Genomic DNA, 18,216 nt, shown 5'->3' with positions numbered 1-18,216 from the left:
ACCAGTAAGGACATAAGAGAGATCAACCGAAGCGGAGGAGAACAGTAGGGAGGAGAAGAAAGTGTTCATCGGGCTCGGCTTCTAGAGATGTGCGGCGGCGCGGCGGTGCCCGAACGACTGGTCTATAGATCATCAAACCTTGGTATCGATTCGATGCCAATTAAGTATTCGTCTACAGCCAGGACTAGGTTTTCGCGATTTTTATTGTAATAAATTAATAATTATTATTAATTTTATAATTTGTTTAGAAAAAAAAATAAAATAAAATTACCCTAAAGAAATTTAATTGGACGAAAATAAAAGAAATAAATTAAGGCAACTAATTTTCGTAAACAAATGAATATAATTTCAATGACGATGAAATAATTATGTTTTTTACTGAAATTTAGTCTATGCCAGCTCATACATAAAATAGAGAGGAGAAGCCTTTTTATTTGTTATTCGAAATGATGGTAGAGTTCGAGAAGTTTCACTGCAAGACCAGCATCCACATGAACGTCTTTTTTTGAGCATGATACAATTATGAAAACAAAATGAAAAGACAGAAAAAAAAAAGAATAATAAAAAAGTCCGAAAATTCCTTTGAAACTTTAGCATCGTTAAAAGTTAAAACAAGTACGTTAGAATGCAATTATAGGCAAAAAAAAAAAAAAAAAAAAAAACAAGGAATTACAAGAGACTAAAGCCAGTTCAGAGTGCAAAAAGCTTCTGTTAACTCAGGAATTGATGTTGTGTGTGTAACAATTGATAATGTAGTATTCGATACATACAAACCAGAGTTTCATAATCCTTCTCATGTTTTTCCGTTACTATGGCTGCTGGACATATACTAATAATTACATCAAATCAGAACTTAAGCCACCGATGAAAGTCAGGTTTGACTCGAGGGGCGTTTGAATGATGATAATGCTATGCTACAAAGTTGACTAAACCTGCAGCAGGAGCATTAATAGAAGTGTATGGAACAGTTCTGCCCGTGATAATTTGTTCACTTGCAAGAAAGTTCATGCATTAGTTTAGATCTGAACCAGAACTGGAATCAACTGGTTGAACCGACAGCAGAGTTTGGTTTCCGATGGATAACGAAATGGTCAACAAGACGCACAGATTTGAGTGGGTCTGCACCATAAGCCGACCTCTATTTGCTGGGAAACTTTCTGACATGACTCAGTTGTAGTGGCTGTTTTGGTTCATCATCCCAATATGGATCTAACTCCCAGTCCTTCGGAACCTAATGGAAAGAGGAAGAACCTGAGGCTACACCAGGTATATATGGATAAACATCAATATATAACCTCTGAAGAAACACTACTTATAGATGTTTATCTTCGATTTCTAAGTCTTGAAACCTCAATTCTGAGGATCCCTGTTTCTTTGTGAATGTGACATGGGGTAAGACATTACCACCCATAATGCAATCACTAGAGCATCCACATTGTCCCCAGGGCGTAACATAGATGGGAAGTGCATGGTTCTGTGGCTGAAAGGTCCAGGGGTCGATCCCCGGGGTGTCACTGTCTGGGGTTAACATCTCCGCTATGCACTTTCCACCTGTGTATCTGCATTTACCTCCCTCCATATCCGTGGGACCGGTTCTAGGGGGGCCGCTGATGTGGCGCTTCCACTAGAGCATTCCACATTCTTATTAATTTGTAGGTGTTATAATATTCAGGGGGCGTTTGGTTTAGGGGAATAGGAGTGGGGAATGAGAATGAGAATCATTGATTGTCATTGTTAATGTTTGGATTATACGAATAGGAATACAAATAAGGGAATGAATCCTTGAAATTGGGTAATAACTCATTCCCATGTACTCCCCTTCAATGAGCCATCACCCTATTTTCATCAATCAAAATATTCCCTTATTCCAAAAATACTCTTGACCTAAAACTAAAATTTTCTCCCTTAATATCAAATATCAAAATATATTTATTTATTTTTTCTTTCATATCACTTCTCTCTCCTTGTTCTCTCTCATCATATTTTCTCTCTCATAATATTTTCACACATTTTCTCTCTCCTTAATCTCTCCTATTACACTCTCTTCCTCTTTTTTTTTCTCATTACACTTTCTCTCTCATCATACTTTCTCTCTCCTCAATCTCTCCCATCACACTCTCTTTTCTCTTTTTTTCTCATCACACTTTCTCTCTCCTCAATCTCTCTTGTCACACTCCATCCTTTTTTTCCTCAACACACTTTCTCTCTCATCATACTTCCTCCCTCATCATACTTTCTCTCTCCTCAATCTCTCCCATCACACTCACTGTTTTCTTTTTTTCTCATCATACTTTCTCTCTCACCATACTTTCTCTCTCATCACACACTCTCTCCTCATTTTTTCTCATTACATTTTCTCTCTCTTCATCCTCTCCCATCATACTTTCTCTCACATCATATTTTCTCTCTCATCTTCTCTCATCATGCTCTCTCCTATCACACTCTCTTTTCTCATTTTCTCTCATCACACTTTCTCTCTCTTCATTCTTTCTCATCACATTTTCTCTCTCATCATGCTTTCTCTCTCATCATTCTCTTTCATCATATTTTTCTCTCGCATTCATCTTTCTCTCATATATAATTTTTTCTCTTATTTTCCTTTAAGGGTAAAAAAAGAAATTTTGATTTATTCCGATAGAAAATATGTAACCAACCAAACATTACTTTTAAGAGTGATATCCATGCTCATATCCATTCCCATTCCACAATATAATGATTCCCATTCCGATTCCTATTATTAGGAAAGAACTAAACGCCCCCTCAATTGGTATTACTGATGGAATCCCAAGGTTTTTTGATGTGATCAAACAAATTAAGTTAGGTCCTATTTTGTCTAACCCTTGTGTCTAAGTGTGCAGGAGCTTAGAAACACAGGAAGTCGAGCGGAAGACGCGGCTAGCGAGAAGGACGGCACGGGGAGAGAGCTGACGGGCTCGGTGCGTCCGAGGGACGAGGTGCCGCGGAAGAGTACACATGTGAACGAGAATAACGTACGCGGTGTTCGAGGGACGAGAAACCGGGAAGGAAGGCTGCTCGAGGAGAAGGTCGGAACTTGGGTTCGGGTAAGCCCTATTCCGGATGGCCGAGATCACTCAAGCTAGCGGAGGCGGAGTGGAAGACCCGGACCGAGACGAGCTGAACCAGAGAAGATGTCGCGAACGAAAAAAGTCAACTCCTGTTGACTTTAGGGCTTGGGGTGCCCGGAACCATTCCGGCCGGCCGGAATAGCCCGGGGTGCCCGGAACCCTTCCGGGCACCCGGACTGAAGATTTTGACCAGATCAATTCTAACGCAATCTGAACGTCGGGGGATAAAGTTTTATCCTCTCAGGGCACCCGGAACCCTTCGGGGCACTCCAACCAGTGCTATAAATATAGCACTGATCTGCACAGTTAAATCAATCAACTTGTAATCCATTTTCACTGTGCTTTACTATTCTTTTGTGCTGTCAACGCTGTAAAGAGGCTACTTCGCCCGAAGAAGATCATCAGATAGTGCACCATCATTTCCTTGGATTAGCAAATCCCTGATTGCAAACCAAGTAACTCGTTTGTGTCTGCTTTTAATTAGTCTTTGTTTTTTTTAATTACAAGTTTTGTTATCTAGTTAAAAATTCGAGAAAAGTTGAATTAATTTTTCAGGGCAATTCACCCCTTCCCTCTTGCTGACCTTCAAAGGGACCAACAAGTGGTATCAAAGCAAAGGACGCTTCAAGAGGACTAACCGCCAATCGAAGCAACAAGATGGCTAGACCAAGCATCATTCCACCAAAATTCGAGGGGCACTTCGCACACTGGAAGCGTCGGATAGAGGTATTCCTAAAAATTGATTTCGAAATTCGTTTAATTATAAAATACGATTTTGTAGCTCCGACGAACCAAAATGGAGAAGAAAAAGAAGAGAGCCTTTGGATGAAGAAGGAGCAAAATGACTCCGTAGCAAACAATCGGGCGGAATATCATCTACTGAGCGTGCTGCCACCTCAAGAAGTCAACCGCATAGGAAGCTACTCGTTGGCCAAAGAACTCTGGGAGAAGTTCCTGGAACTCCATGAAGGGACATCTGAAGCCAAGCTAGCAATAAGAGACATCCTTCGGAACAAACTAACGAACATTCGTCTGGAAAAAGGTGAGAAGGTAGCCGATCTACACACGAAGGTAAAAGAATTGATTACCAGTCTCGAGAACCTCGGTGAAACGATAACAAACCGGGACACCATATGCTATGCACTCAACGCCTTTTCCAGAACTCCAGAATGGACGTCAATCATCGACGCCTACTATATTTCAAAGGACCTGGAGGTAAGTACCCTAGAGGAGTTGTTTTCTACCCTTGAATTACATGAAACCAGATGTGCAGGACAACAAAGGATTCAAGCCAGATTATGACGCTACACGCAACCAAGAAGGAGGAACCCGAGTCTGACTCAGAAGAAGATCAAGAAGCGTATATGGTAAGAAATTTTAAAAAGTTTTTTAGATCTAATAAGTTTAAAGAAATGCAGAATAAGAAGTATCCAAGAAATAGAAGAAGGGTTTGTTGCTACCAGTGTCAAAAGGAAGGACACTTAAAAGAGGATTGCCTAGAACTTAAGAAGGACAACGTCAAGATACCCAAGAAGCACAAGAACCTAAAGCCACTTGGGACGACACTTCATCATCTGAGAAGAATATGTTGGGATTGCACTGATGGCAAGCTATGAAGGGCAAAGTACATCAGAACACAACATTGATGAAGGGGGAGCGACCTCAGATGAATGCAGCGAAACAGGGGGAGAGTCAGGCTACAAGTCTGATATGGTAAGTGAGGTATGTCTCTTACCTCCTGATCAGCTTTATTTTGGTATTAAGGCTATGACTAAATCCATGTATAAATTAGAAAATAAAAATACCAAATTAAAAAAAAAAATTAGAAATAAAAAGAATTTTGGCAAAATCAGTCTAATAGAGGATTTTGATAAAATTAAACTTGAAAATGAAAAATTAAAGGAAGAAATAGAAAGATTGAAAAACTCTACATGTTCAAACATTTCTGCTTTTAAAAATTATAGAGGATTAAATTGGTACTATAGGTTTCACCAAAATCAAATCAGAAAAATATCAAAAGTCTATGTACCTAGAAAATACTTGATTAACCTTGTAGGAAGGAACCTCTATTGAGTTCCAAAAACTTGTTTAATTTAAAAATTAAAATTAGACTTAGCATTTTCAATGAGAAAATTAAACAGATAATTTCTTTATAAGGCTTTGTCTAAAGAAGTGGTTATTGCTCCAATAACCAAGAAGGCCTAGTGCCTCGCCACTACCTGGAAGCCAAGTATTAAAATAAAAAGTTTAATTGACTAACTGAAAAAACATTAAAATTGAAATTAATTAATGATTTAAAAGGTTATTCAATTTGTTTTAGAAAATATTTTCAAAAATATTTATGTTTACAAAAATTTACAATTTTTTTTAAAAACTTTATGTTACAAATTTAAATTTACTTTATTTTTTTTTTAAAAATTATGATTTTTCTTAAAAAGAAAACTTGAACTTAGAGAATTTTTTAGAAATTTTCCTACTATTTTTTTTTTCACTTATGAAAATTTCTTCTAAAGAAAATTTTGAATTATGTTTGAAACTTAAACTGAAAATTATATTTTCAAAAACTTAGAATTTTTTTTATTAGAATTTTTTTTTGTTGCAATTTGCTTTAAATTTCTTTTAGAAATTTGATCACTTAGAAATTTTTGCAAATCTTTTTGAAAAATTCTCAAATTTTCTAACTTAGTTTTTTTTTAAACACTTATTTTTTTTTTTTTGAGTTAGAGTTAACCTTAGACTTGTTAAAGAACCCCATTTTTTATGTGATCAAAGGGAGAGAGGATTGTTAAGTCTAAGGGGAGGTATAATTTTTTTTTCCAAATTCTCACATTAAAAAGGGGGAGATTATTGGAACCCCAAGGTGTTTTGATGTGATCAAACAAATTAAGTTAGGTCCTATTTTGTCTAACCCTTGTGTCTAAGTGTGCAGGAGCTTAGAAACACAGGAAGTCGAGCGGAAGACGCGGCTAGCGAGAAGGACGACACGGGGAGAGAGCCGATGGGCTCGGTGCGTTCGAGGGACGAGGTGCCGCGGAAGAGTACACTGGTGGACGAGAAGAACGTACGTGGCGTTCGAGGGATGAGAAACCGGGAAGGAAGGCTGCTCGAGGAGAAGCCGGAACTTGGGTTCTGGTGAGCCCTATTTCGGATGGCCGAGATCACCCATGTTAGCTGAGCCGGAGCGGAATACCGGACCGAGATGAGCTGAACCGGAGAAGAGGTCGCAAACGGAAAAAGTCAACTCTTATTGACTTTAGGGCTTTGGGCGCCCGGAACAACCCGGGGTGCCCGGAACCCTTCCGGGCACCCGGACTGAAGATTTTGACTAGATCGATTCTAATGCGATCTGCACGTTGGGGGATAAAGTTTTATCCCCGCCAGAGCGCCCGAACCCTTCGGGGTGCCCCGACCAGTGCTATAAATATAGCACTGATTTGCACAGTTAAATCAATCAACTTGTAATCCATTTTCTCTATGCTTTACTATTCTTTTGTGCTGTCAACGCTGTAAAAAGGGTACTCCGCCCGAAGGAGATCGTCAGATAGTGCACCATCATTTCCTTGGATTAGCAATCCCCTGATTGCAAACCAAGTAACTCGTTTGTGTCTGCTTTTAATTAGTCTCTATTTTTTTTTAATTACAAGTTTTGTTATCTAGTTAAAAATCCGAGAAAGGTTGAATTAATTTTTCAGGGCAATTCACCCCTCCCCTCTTACCGACCTTCAAAGGGACCAACAATTACAAATCAAGGTGGATGGGTATTATAATATTCCCACATTAACAACATTCAATTCTTTGAACGTTGCTAATGAGCAGTAATCCTCTCTGTAAATGAAGAAGATGACAAGCTGGGGATGTGACTTGAAGGTTAACGAAACAAAAACTCCATGTAGTCCTGCAACACAAAAAAATATCAGTGTCGGGCTGGGAAGAGGTTCCCGACATTGACCCTCCAAAGTTCAAGTCAATTTTTGACTAGTGGAAAAAATGAAGAATTGTAGCTAAAACATGTAGAAAATGAAGTTGCGCATACCTCCGTCTGTAGATGAGAACCCCCTTTCATAGTATCACTGTAGTGTTCGTGCATACATCTCAAACCATAGGCACGTTTTCCTAGGTATCCTAGGAAAAGACAATTCAAAAAGTATCTCTAACACCATTTCTTAAATAGTCATATAACTTTCTGATGTGACAGACTAGAAACTTCTAAAGTACGATTTGTCTGTACACGGTCGACCGACCATTGCTCGGCCAGGTAGTCCCAGTCCGGACGTAATGAGCAGAGCTATTGTCCTGCTTTTCATTCGATTGTACTATTGTTGGAGGGCTTATGTTTGTCTGACCAGACACGCCTCCCACTTGGGGGCAGTAGTCCGGGAGAGTTGCTGCTTATCTATTAGCCTTAGTCGCGGGCTTTTGAAGAGCAGTCGTTTGTGTTGGAGCAATCCCAATGGTCCGTGCGACCATGTGTTTTGGTGTTTGGGCAAAGAGTTTAAGTTTGGTTCACCCTTGTATTTGATATGTGTACTTGAGTTGTGCAGGACTGCAGGTTACACATGTGACTTAGGTTAATGACTTCGGGTTCGGTGAAGGATGGAGCATCCGAGGGACCGTGGACAAGGCAGCAAGGACAAGAGCTGAGGGAAGCTACTTCAAGGCATACGCGAAGGATGACATTGAGGACGAGCCACGAGCTTGTATGCATCCGAGGGACGAGAGCCAAAGGAAGTGAGTTTGAAGACAAGAGGTCAAGGCTGCAAAGAAGCATCAAGTGAGTCATAAGGGTGAGGATACGAGTGCTGAGAGATTGTACTCGGAGTAAAATCCTAGTTTTAGGGTTTTACTGTAGCGTTACTATAGCAATACTGTAACGTTACTGTAACAGTCGACTGGTGCAGTTGACTGGCAGTGAACAGAATGTTTCTGTTCGCTCTGATAGTGTGGAGCAGTAGACTGGTATCGAGCCGTTGGGATATAACGGTCGAATTTCCACAGAGGGCAGTCGACTGCAAAAACATGCAGTCGACTGGTAGGCGGGGTTTTACAACCCGTGGCATATATAACTAAGCCTTGGGAGCTTGGTTGAGGTTGACAAAATAGAGGTGGTTAACCCTTATTAGTAGTCTACCTGTGCCCTAGCTTGTAAAGAGTCCTTGGTGAGAGTTGTGGTGAGGTTTCTCCACCCACAAGGAGCTACGTAAGCTAGCCGGAGGTCTTTCAGGGAGTAATCCACCGATGGATAGGGATCGTCCACCTTACGGACACGCCGTGGAGTAGGAGCTTTATCTCCGAACCACGTAAATGATCGTGTAGCTTGGTTTGCATTCTTTCTTGTCTTTAGTTTAACTTCCTTTAGCTTGTTTGTTTTTGTATATTCCACTGCGCATACTAACAAGTGTAGAAAGAGCGATCGATTTGGGGGCGCCGTTTATCCAACTCCCCTTTAAGCCGGTAGTCCGATCCCCAATAGTTTGAACGCGCTTTGGGTCTACCGGATGGTCACACACGACCAGACAGATGATACCGCCGCTCGACTTAATTGGTTTGCTTCATGGGCCTAGGCCTTTGACTATTCTGACTTTCACCTCCATGTTAGCCACTTTTCTTCTACTTTGAGCCATTGGTAGGGCCCCTCTTCATCACTATATCACAAGTCTTCCCCTCAAGTCTAGTCGAAGGAGGTTGTAAGTCCAACTGATTGGATAGTTAGTGTGTTCTAAAACTCTTTTTTCTGATCAAGAGTCCTTGGGTTTAGAGCCACCTCTCGGATATGATTTTTGCTGCTCAAGGATTTATAGTCGCCGCTCTTAAGCTCTTCACTATGGAGTCTAGCGATCTCATAACTTAGCCACATGGCCTGCGAGTCTTTAACACATAACGTGAGGGCTTCGCTCGCTTATAACTTGATTGAACAACTCAAGAGTCTAGAGACGTGAGAGCACCACTCACTTATAACTCACTTGATCGGGTAGAGTGTCTTTGACACTTGGTGTGAAAGCTTCGCTCACTTATAACTTGGCCGAACGGCTCAAGAGTTTGGAGGTGTGTGAGCACTGCTCACTTATAACTCGCCTGATTGGGTCAAGAGTCTTTGACACTTGATCATTTTTCATTCAAAACTTTCTACATTCATAGCATGAACATTTTTACATGTTATACAAATTAATTCACGAGCTTACTACCCATCCTTGAGCCTTCCGCGCGGCTCGTGACTCAGTTTTCATCATTTTGACGTAGCACCGCCGAGCAGCCAACTGGTCGCCCTTGACTTCTCCAACTAAGTTATCCATGGGGAACTTGATCTTCTGTTAGAATGTGGACATGACTGCTAGAAACACGTTCAGCGCCGGTTGGCCCAAAATGGCATTGTAGGCAGACGAGGCGTCCACCACGATGAAGTTCATCGTCCTCGTCCTCTTGAGCTGCTCTTCTCCGAGGGATATGGTCAGCCGAGTATGTCCGATCGATAATACCTCATTGTATATGAACCCGTACAAGGGAGTTATTATGGGTTGCAACTTGCTCCGGTCAATTTGCAGTTGATCAAACATCTTCTTGAATATAATGTTCACCGAGCTGCCAATATCTATAAAAGTTCGATGAATACTATAATTAGTCATTACCGCTCAGATGATTAACCCATCATCATAAGGAACTTCCACTCCTTTTGAGTCTTGAGGACCGAAACTGATGTCTGGTCCTTCTACTTTTTCCTTGCTGCATCTGACGACGTGAATTTCTAACCGTCGGACATGCGACTTCCGAGCCCGGTTAGAGTCGTCATTGGTCAAGCCTCCTGCGATCATTCCAATGTATCCCCAAGCAACATTGCTATGATTTTCCTCCTTTCGAGTTGATGGGCATTCTCGCTCGGCAGATGCCCCGGCATACCTTTGATAATCTCGGCGTTAGTGTTGCTGTCGGTGTTCTTCGATTGTCGGCCTCCTCTCTATTGGTGCAATTTACACTAACGGTCTAAATAAGGTTTTGATAAATGACAAATGAGTTAAGTTAAATGTCTTTGTGATCTAAGTAGTTTACCAAGTGTGCAGAAATTGACGAGTCTGGAAGACCAGACACTAGGCTGAAATTCAGCTAGGTCTGTGGGACCGGACAACTTGTGCGAAGTCCAGATAGGTCAACGAGTTGACCTGATATCTGGAAGGAAGTCTGGTGGACAATTGGTAGAAGTTTAGTTGGATTTGTAGACCTGGTGGGTCAAGAGACTAGTCAAACCGACTGTAAATTGATAAGTAAAAGTAAATCACTAGAGAAGAATGACTTGGTGAGGACGCATCCTAGTTGAGGGACAATAGGTGTCGATCCAGTTTAGGACCATTTCAGATCCCTAAACTGAGACCTTGACTAGATCCTGGTCTCGGGGAGACAGAGTCTAATTACTACTCAGTATTATTGTGATAACACTTGTCTTGCAGGTTATTATTAGTTTATTGGACTAACACGCTTTGCAGGATAAGAAGAGCAGAAAAAAGCCTCATGTGAACAGTACCCGAGGTACCTTCCAGGGGATGGAAGGTACCTTCAAACAGTGGAAGGTGCCTTTAATCAGTGGAAGGCGCCTTAACACTATTAATAGAAGGCGCCTTCTGCGAGATAAATTTTGGACCTCATCGCAGATAAGGTACAACGAAGTCGAGATAGAATTTGTCACATTAAAGGTGTCTTCAATGGCTATGGAAGACACTTTCCACACCCTTTATAAGGGGAACTCGACCAAGCTTCAAAAGACAACACTCATACGATCATCTACGCTTTTGATTGGACTTCCGAACACTCCGGCTTCCTACTACAACTCTGCTGTGATGTTGCAATGCTCATCTAGTACTAAGAAGCCGACCAAACACCGAGCTCAAGCCGACCCTATTGAAAGAGTGTTTGGTAATCTTGTTCATTTATGTACTTAATTACTACAAAGGGATAAGTGTAGTGTGTTGCTCTTGTTCCGAATTCTTTTATATTCGATTCCCTCTTCCGGAGGTACCAGAAGAGATATTTTCATAGATTACCCATCGATAGATCTGTGGGACCTGGGTCTTGGAGTAGGAGTCGCCGAAGGCTCCGAACTAAGTAAAACCGAACGTGTGTTCTTTTACTTGCTTTTCTATTTTCACTTTCTTACTTAGTTTTCCGCTATGCGCTTTGTTCTTAAAAATGAAAAATACTTGTTTTGCAAAACCACGTGATTCACCCCTCTCCCTCTCACATGCGTCTCGATCCATTAAGTGGTATCAGAGTAGGTTCTGCTTTGAATTGGTGCAACCACCAATCAAGCCAAGGGGAAATCGTTTTAGTTTGGATTTTAGTTTTTCACATTCTATTTGAATTGGTAAAAGTTTATCTATTCAAATAACTCTTTTTCGTCCATTTTTTTTCAAAGTTGGTGCAGTACCACTCGAGTTCCTCGATACACTTTTTTTTCCTCAAACTCTGCTAATCCAAGACCAAGTCTTGGTACCTTCTTCAAGTTTTCTATTTCAGATCTAAATGACCTAAAATGAAGGATACAACACTGCTCGTTCTCCTCTTTTTAATGGAGACGACTTCCCCTACTGGAAGAGGTGGATGAAAGTGTACATGAAGACTGATTTCAACCAGTAGTTCCGTGTCACCAAAGGATAGAAGGTACTCATCGACAACGCCTAAATTTCAATAAACCCAAAAAATTAGAATCCAGAAATGAAGAAGAAGGCCCAGATCGACTTCAAGGCCCTCAACACAATCCAGTGTGAATTAACAAAGGAGGAGCTAAACCGCGTCAACCCACACGAAAATGCAAAAGAGCTATGAGACAAACTCATAGAGCTACATGATGGAACCAACGACACAAAGGTAACAAAAGAGACCTATTTTTAAATAAATTATTTAACATCAAAATGTAGGAAGGTGAGACTGCCAGTCAACTGCACATGATAATAGAAGACATCCTCAATGGACTTCACACAATCAACCACTAGATGGAGAACTGAGATCTTATAAGGTACACTCTAAATGCATTTCCTCGAAATGCACTATGGGCATCCATTGTGGATACCTATAAGATCTCGAGAAATTTATCTAAATTGAAATTAGATGAACTTTTCTGTGAATTAGAGATGCACGAACAGACTAACGCAGAACCCGAGAAAGGTGCTACTTTTATTGCAGGAACATCAAAGAAAAAGCCAGAACCAAACCAAAACTTGAAATTGACTCCGACCAAGACTTAAACGATGAAGAATACCTAGTGAACCTGGTAAAAAAGATATTCACTAGGAGAAAGAAGAACTTCACCAAAAGAGATCTGCAGAAGATTAACTCCACTTCAAACTCCAGTGACAACAAGACGAACGTCACATGCTTTGGATGCAACAAGAAGGGACATTATAAGAATGATTGTTTGAATCTCAAGAAAAAGAAAGCCCTCAAAGCAACATAGAATGAATCATCCGCGGATGAATCAGACAGCGACGAACCAAAACACACCAACTACCTCATGGTAATGGCATATGGACCAGGATCAAAAAGCGAATCGGAAGACGGGTGCAAAATCAAATCAAGCCACAAGTCCGCACTTGTTTATGAAGGTTCAGATGAGGTACAATCTACTTTAAGCAGATTTTTTTTTTAAAAATAATTGCATGTTTACATAAGAAATTAACCTTGTATGAAGATCAAATAAATGAACTAAATTTCTAAAAGAAAATAATTAATGAACAATTAAAATCAATCTCAATGACCGAGCCGATTCAAGCTAAAACTCCAACTCAAGTTACAAAACTTGAAGAGGAGAATTTCAGTTTGAAAGGAGAAGTAGTTGAACTAAAACAATTATTAGAAAAATTCACAACTCGATCCAAGTACCTAGATATGATACTTGGATCATAAAAAAATGTGTATAATAAGTCTGAACTCGAATATGAGTCTAGCTCAACTAATAAAACATTTATATCTCTAGTCACTCAAAATAAAAATCAAACTAAGGTTCTAAAAGCGTGTCTAACCATGCAAGTAGGACTCAACCAATACTATGTACCAAAAATTAACATTCACTACATGAATCAAAATAAATCAAATAACTCACTCTCAATCTTAAAAATTAAAAATTTAAACCAAAAAAATAAAATAAAATCAAATAAATCTAAATTAAATAAAAAAAAATTAACCTAAACTTGAACTACAACCAAGTCTATTATAACTATAAAATCAATTGACACAAACCCAAAACCTAAAAGGTCAATAATTCAAGGGAAGACTCCAAATTAGCCGACACCTCCAAAATAACAGTTTACCCGGCTGAGTAATTAGGATTAGGTCAAAAAGGGATAAAAGTTTAACTTGAAAAATAGCACTGGAGAAGTTTTGGATAATAGTAGGTTAGAGAAGCTCTATCTATGCATGTCTAGGGAGATATGACTTCGACCTGGTGTATTTGGCTTAGTGAAATTAACTGAAGCTACCCCTTACCAATCCTAGCTGGTTAGACCAATGTTTTGTTAATAAGTTCAGTGGATAAAACTATTTGGAAAACTTCGAAGGAGTGGTTACTCTAATGATGTCCAGGTGACTTACCACAACTTAGAAGCTTATCCAAAGAATGTTTGTTTGTTGAACCTAAAGCTAAACTTGAATCTAACACAAAGTTAAACCAAATCCTAAAATTCAACATAACTCATCTCATAAAATTTTAGGATTCCCTGATTGAAAAAGTAGATTGGGTGAGATGATTAAGGATTCAAAATTAAATGGAAATTCAAAAATCAAAATTTAAAATTCAAACTCAAAATTCAAATTTAAAAAATAAATCAAATTAAAATAAAATAAAAAATTAAAGTTAAAACTTAAATTTAAAAACTAAAACTAAAATTAAACTTAAAAATAAATTTAAAACTTAAATTGAAAATTAAAATTAAAAATTTAACTAAAAAAACTTCTATCTTTTTTAGGAAACTAGGTGGATTTTAGACACTAGTTGTTCTAGACACATGACTGACGATCATACAAAGTTCACTCAACTAACATACAAAAGCCTAGGAATGGTTGCCTTTGGAAACAATGACAAACTTAAGGTAATTGGGATAGGTAATATCAAACTCAAAACTGACTTTATTGTTAAAAAGGTACTACTTATTGATAATTTTAAATACAATCTAGTTAGGATTATTCAATTGTGTGATTCTGGATATAAGGTTAGGTTCCTATCTTCTGAATGCTTAATTAAGCACTTAGATAACCCTAATATAAACCTAAAAAGGTTTAGGAAAGAAAACATCTATCCAATCAATCTAACCATCTCTTTACTTAAGTGTCACTTGACACAAAAAGAAGAAACCTGGTTATGACATAGAAGAATGTCCCACACAAACTTTAGAAACTTAACAAAATTAAATGGCTTAGTTAGATACTTACCAAAAATACCTAATTTATATTCAACAATCGGTGATGTCTGTCAACAAGGAAAGTAAACTAAATTAACCCATAAATCAACTAATCAGATTTAAACTAATTCAATACTAGAATTATTTCATCTGGACCTATTTGACTCCCATGGAAATAGCAGTCGACTAGTACTGCTTTTGTTCGCTTGATCAGTGTAGAGCAGTCGATTGGTACTTTCACCAGTCAACTGGTATCAAACCGTTGGGTTGTAACGGTCAAATCTCCACAGAGGGCAATCAACTGACACTTCACCAGTCGACTAGTAGGTGGAGTTTTCCAACTCGTGGCCTATATATCCAAGGCTTTGGAGCTTGGTTAAGGCTGACAAAATTATTGGTGGTTAACCTTAATTAGTAGTCAATAAGTACTCAAGAGTTCTTTGTGTTCAAAGAGGTCTTGATTAGAGTTGTGGTGAGGTTTCTCCACCCACAAGGAGGTTTGAGATAGCCAGAGTTTGCCAAAGATTAATCCACTGATGAATTGAGGGATCGTCCATCTTACGGACAACCGTGGAATAGGAGCCTTAATCTCCAAACCACGTTACATCAACGTGTATTGGTTTGCTTATTCTCTCTTTGTAACACCCCACCCTCCTCACTACTAGTCTGTGAGGGCGGAGCGCTACTGGACTACTAACTTATCTTAACTAACATTGCACATATGTGAATATCAATACATAAAACTCTCTAAACATGCAATTAATGACAGCGGAAACATGAATAACTTATCTCTACATTCTACTCCAGCATGTATACACAACTAAAACTATACATCAATCTAAACATGCTGAAATATATGTATTAATCAGAACATGCATGCAATAATACTACAACTCAAATCATGGAACTATTGTATATAGCAATTAAAAGGAAGAATTCTAAATACATAAAGTCACTCTGATAATAAAAAGGAAAAGTTCTAACATAAAATATTCAATAATCTGAATACAAAACAATCTTAATAAATTCTTATGCTAAATCCCAAGGCTTCTATAGTCTAGGCATCACACATCCATCTGCACCTCCTTGTCGCCTTCCTTTGCTATAGCTTTTCCTTTCCATTATCTGCAGTAAGAGGAAAATGCAACTATAAGCAAAATTGCTTAGTAAGCGCTATCTAACTCACAAAACTCGAATATGCATGTGACTGGAAGAAATCTAGAAACTGAATGCTCAAAAGAAGATACTACTCATGCTCATCTAATAGCCAAAGAAACATACTGAAATGCTATACATATAAAGCAAATCTATACAATCATGCTAGCATAAAGAACTAAACTTGTTGAATTTTAAACCTATGTGAAGCTTATTTCACTTGTTTAAAATTTATACTTTTATACTTCAAAATAATAATCTTTTCTTGGGCCCAGGCTTAGTACCAATGCGCGCTCCCTAATAGAAACTGGGGTAGCGAGCCACCAGTCCTATAAAGGTAAAGACCTCGGTCTTACCAGGGCCGAGACCTTGGAAACGATCACCTGGATTTGTTTAACGACAACCTCGGAAGTCGGGTACTAGCCTCTCAAGTAAAATATCTTAATTACTTCTTCTTTAAATGCCTTGGCATTTTAACAAGCACCTTGTGTGCCAAAATCCCTAAAGTCTTGACTTTGGGATCTACTTAAGACCTTGGCCTTTTTCTTTCTTTCCTTTATCTTTCTTACAAACTCAAAATACTGATAGGGAACTCAAAATCTGGAACTGAAATGCTTAATGAAAAATCTGCACTAATGCTTAACAGGAATCTGCACTAATGCTTAACAGGAATCTGCACTAATGCTTAACAAAATCTGCACTAAAGCTTAACAGAAATCTGCACTAAACCTTAACAGAAATCTGCACTAATGCTAAAGCACGAGTTACTTAAAGAAACTGCACTAAAATTCTGCACTACAAGGAGATCTATACTGCACTAAAATTCTGCACTACAAGGAGATCTAAACTGCACTACAAGGAGATCTAAACTACATTAAAACTTCCAAATTGATTTCAATTATTTCAGTTTCCCCACTCATCTAGTATCAACAACTGCTTTCTAAACTTTCTGTTTCATCATCAACATGATCCATTTATAATTAGAAGAATATTTATTCCAATTTATTAGTATGAATAAATACTAAAATCTCTTATTCCAATTGTTGGAAGAAAATTGTTAACTTCTCTTGAATACCTTAGTTATCCAAATCGTACATATATTTTGAACCGTTTAAAAAGTAATAGCGATAACTTCAATACTTACACTCCTAAAAGCTTCTGTAACCTTAATGTTATGAATAACTCTTTCCTCAATGCTATATTTTTGAAAGTGTTAATTAAATAATCTGAAAGTAAAGTTTCCATCCTTAATTTACGTCATCAACATTTGATCATCATCTTTTCTGAATCTAATATTCCCTTAAATTTATGCATTCTCTTCCCATAAATAAATCAATATAATATCTGTCTCAATTCATAGTTTCAAGGTTATTACAGAAATTACTATATGCTTAAAAACTTGTTATACTTACAACCTTTTTGACTGGTTGAACAAATTTATTCAGTTCTAATTCTCTGTTATTTAAAGAACTTTGAATATCTTTAAAACACGTCCTTAGAACATAGCTTATGAACCATCACAATAAGAACTCAAAACTTGCTTACCCATTTCTATCCGGAAACCAAACCAATCGAAAACCAATCGAAGGAAACTACTCTTACTGCAGGTGAGAGCACTTACCTTGCTTCTTGGACTCACAATCCGAATCAAAAGACCTCTAGGGTTTCGGAGATGTGCAACTTCCGACCCCTTCTTTGTGCCCACAGCTTCTCCTCGACGAGAGGATCTCAACCGTGTAAAGAACCCACGGATTTAGCCCCTCGCCGGCCGCCGGAGACGATGCCCTAAACTCGGCTTCGGATTCGCCCGAACAGAGGTGCCACGCGCGAGAGAGAAGAGGAGAGGAGAAAGGTTAGGTCACGTAAGAAATCAAGCCCTAAGTTCCTCTCTTTATAACTCCAATATTCTGTTAACTATTACTTCTTAAATAAATTTCGCTCCTTCCTTAATCATCATGGCCCTGCTGGATTCTTGGTCATCACGCTTCGCTTAAGGCTTGGACTGGGTTGGAGGTCACGGGTTCGAACCTCGACCAAACCTCTTTATTTTTTTAAACTTCTTTCTTTTGGTAAAAATACCAAACGAACTCCAAAAATTACATAAAAATATTCTAAAAATCTCTAGAATATTTCTAATGCATTTCTAAATATTTTTAAGTACTATTAGAACTCGTAATGAGGAAATTTGGGTTGTTACACTCTTAGTCTTTAGCTTGTTTGTTTTGTATTATTCCACTGCATAAACTAACAAGTGTAGGAAGCTAATGATTTTGGGGCACAGATTATTCAACCCCCCTTCTAGCCGGTCATACAAGATCCCAACAAATGGGAGCCTCTATTGCCTAGTAATAATAGATGATCACTCGAGATTTACCTGGGTAAAATTCTTAAAAAATAAATATGAAACATTTGAAGTTTTCAGAAACTTTTGCAAACAAATTGAAAATGAAAAAGACTAAAAAATTAAATAAATTAGAAGTGATAATGGAGGCAAATTTAAGAATCATAATTTTAATCTATTTTGTCTTGAAAATGGTTATCATCATGAATTTTCATACCCTAAAACTGTAAGGATATATGTTGCTAAACACACAAATGCG

The sequence above is a fragment of the Zingiber officinale genome, chromosome 6A (assembly GCF_018446385.1).
Source record: "Zingiber officinale cultivar Zhangliang chromosome 6A, Zo_v1.1, whole genome shotgun sequence".
In the NCBI taxonomy this organism is placed as follows: Eukaryota; Viridiplantae; Streptophyta; class Magnoliopsida; order Zingiberales; family Zingiberaceae; genus Zingiber; species Zingiber officinale.
This window is presented reverse-complemented; position numbering follows the sequence as displayed.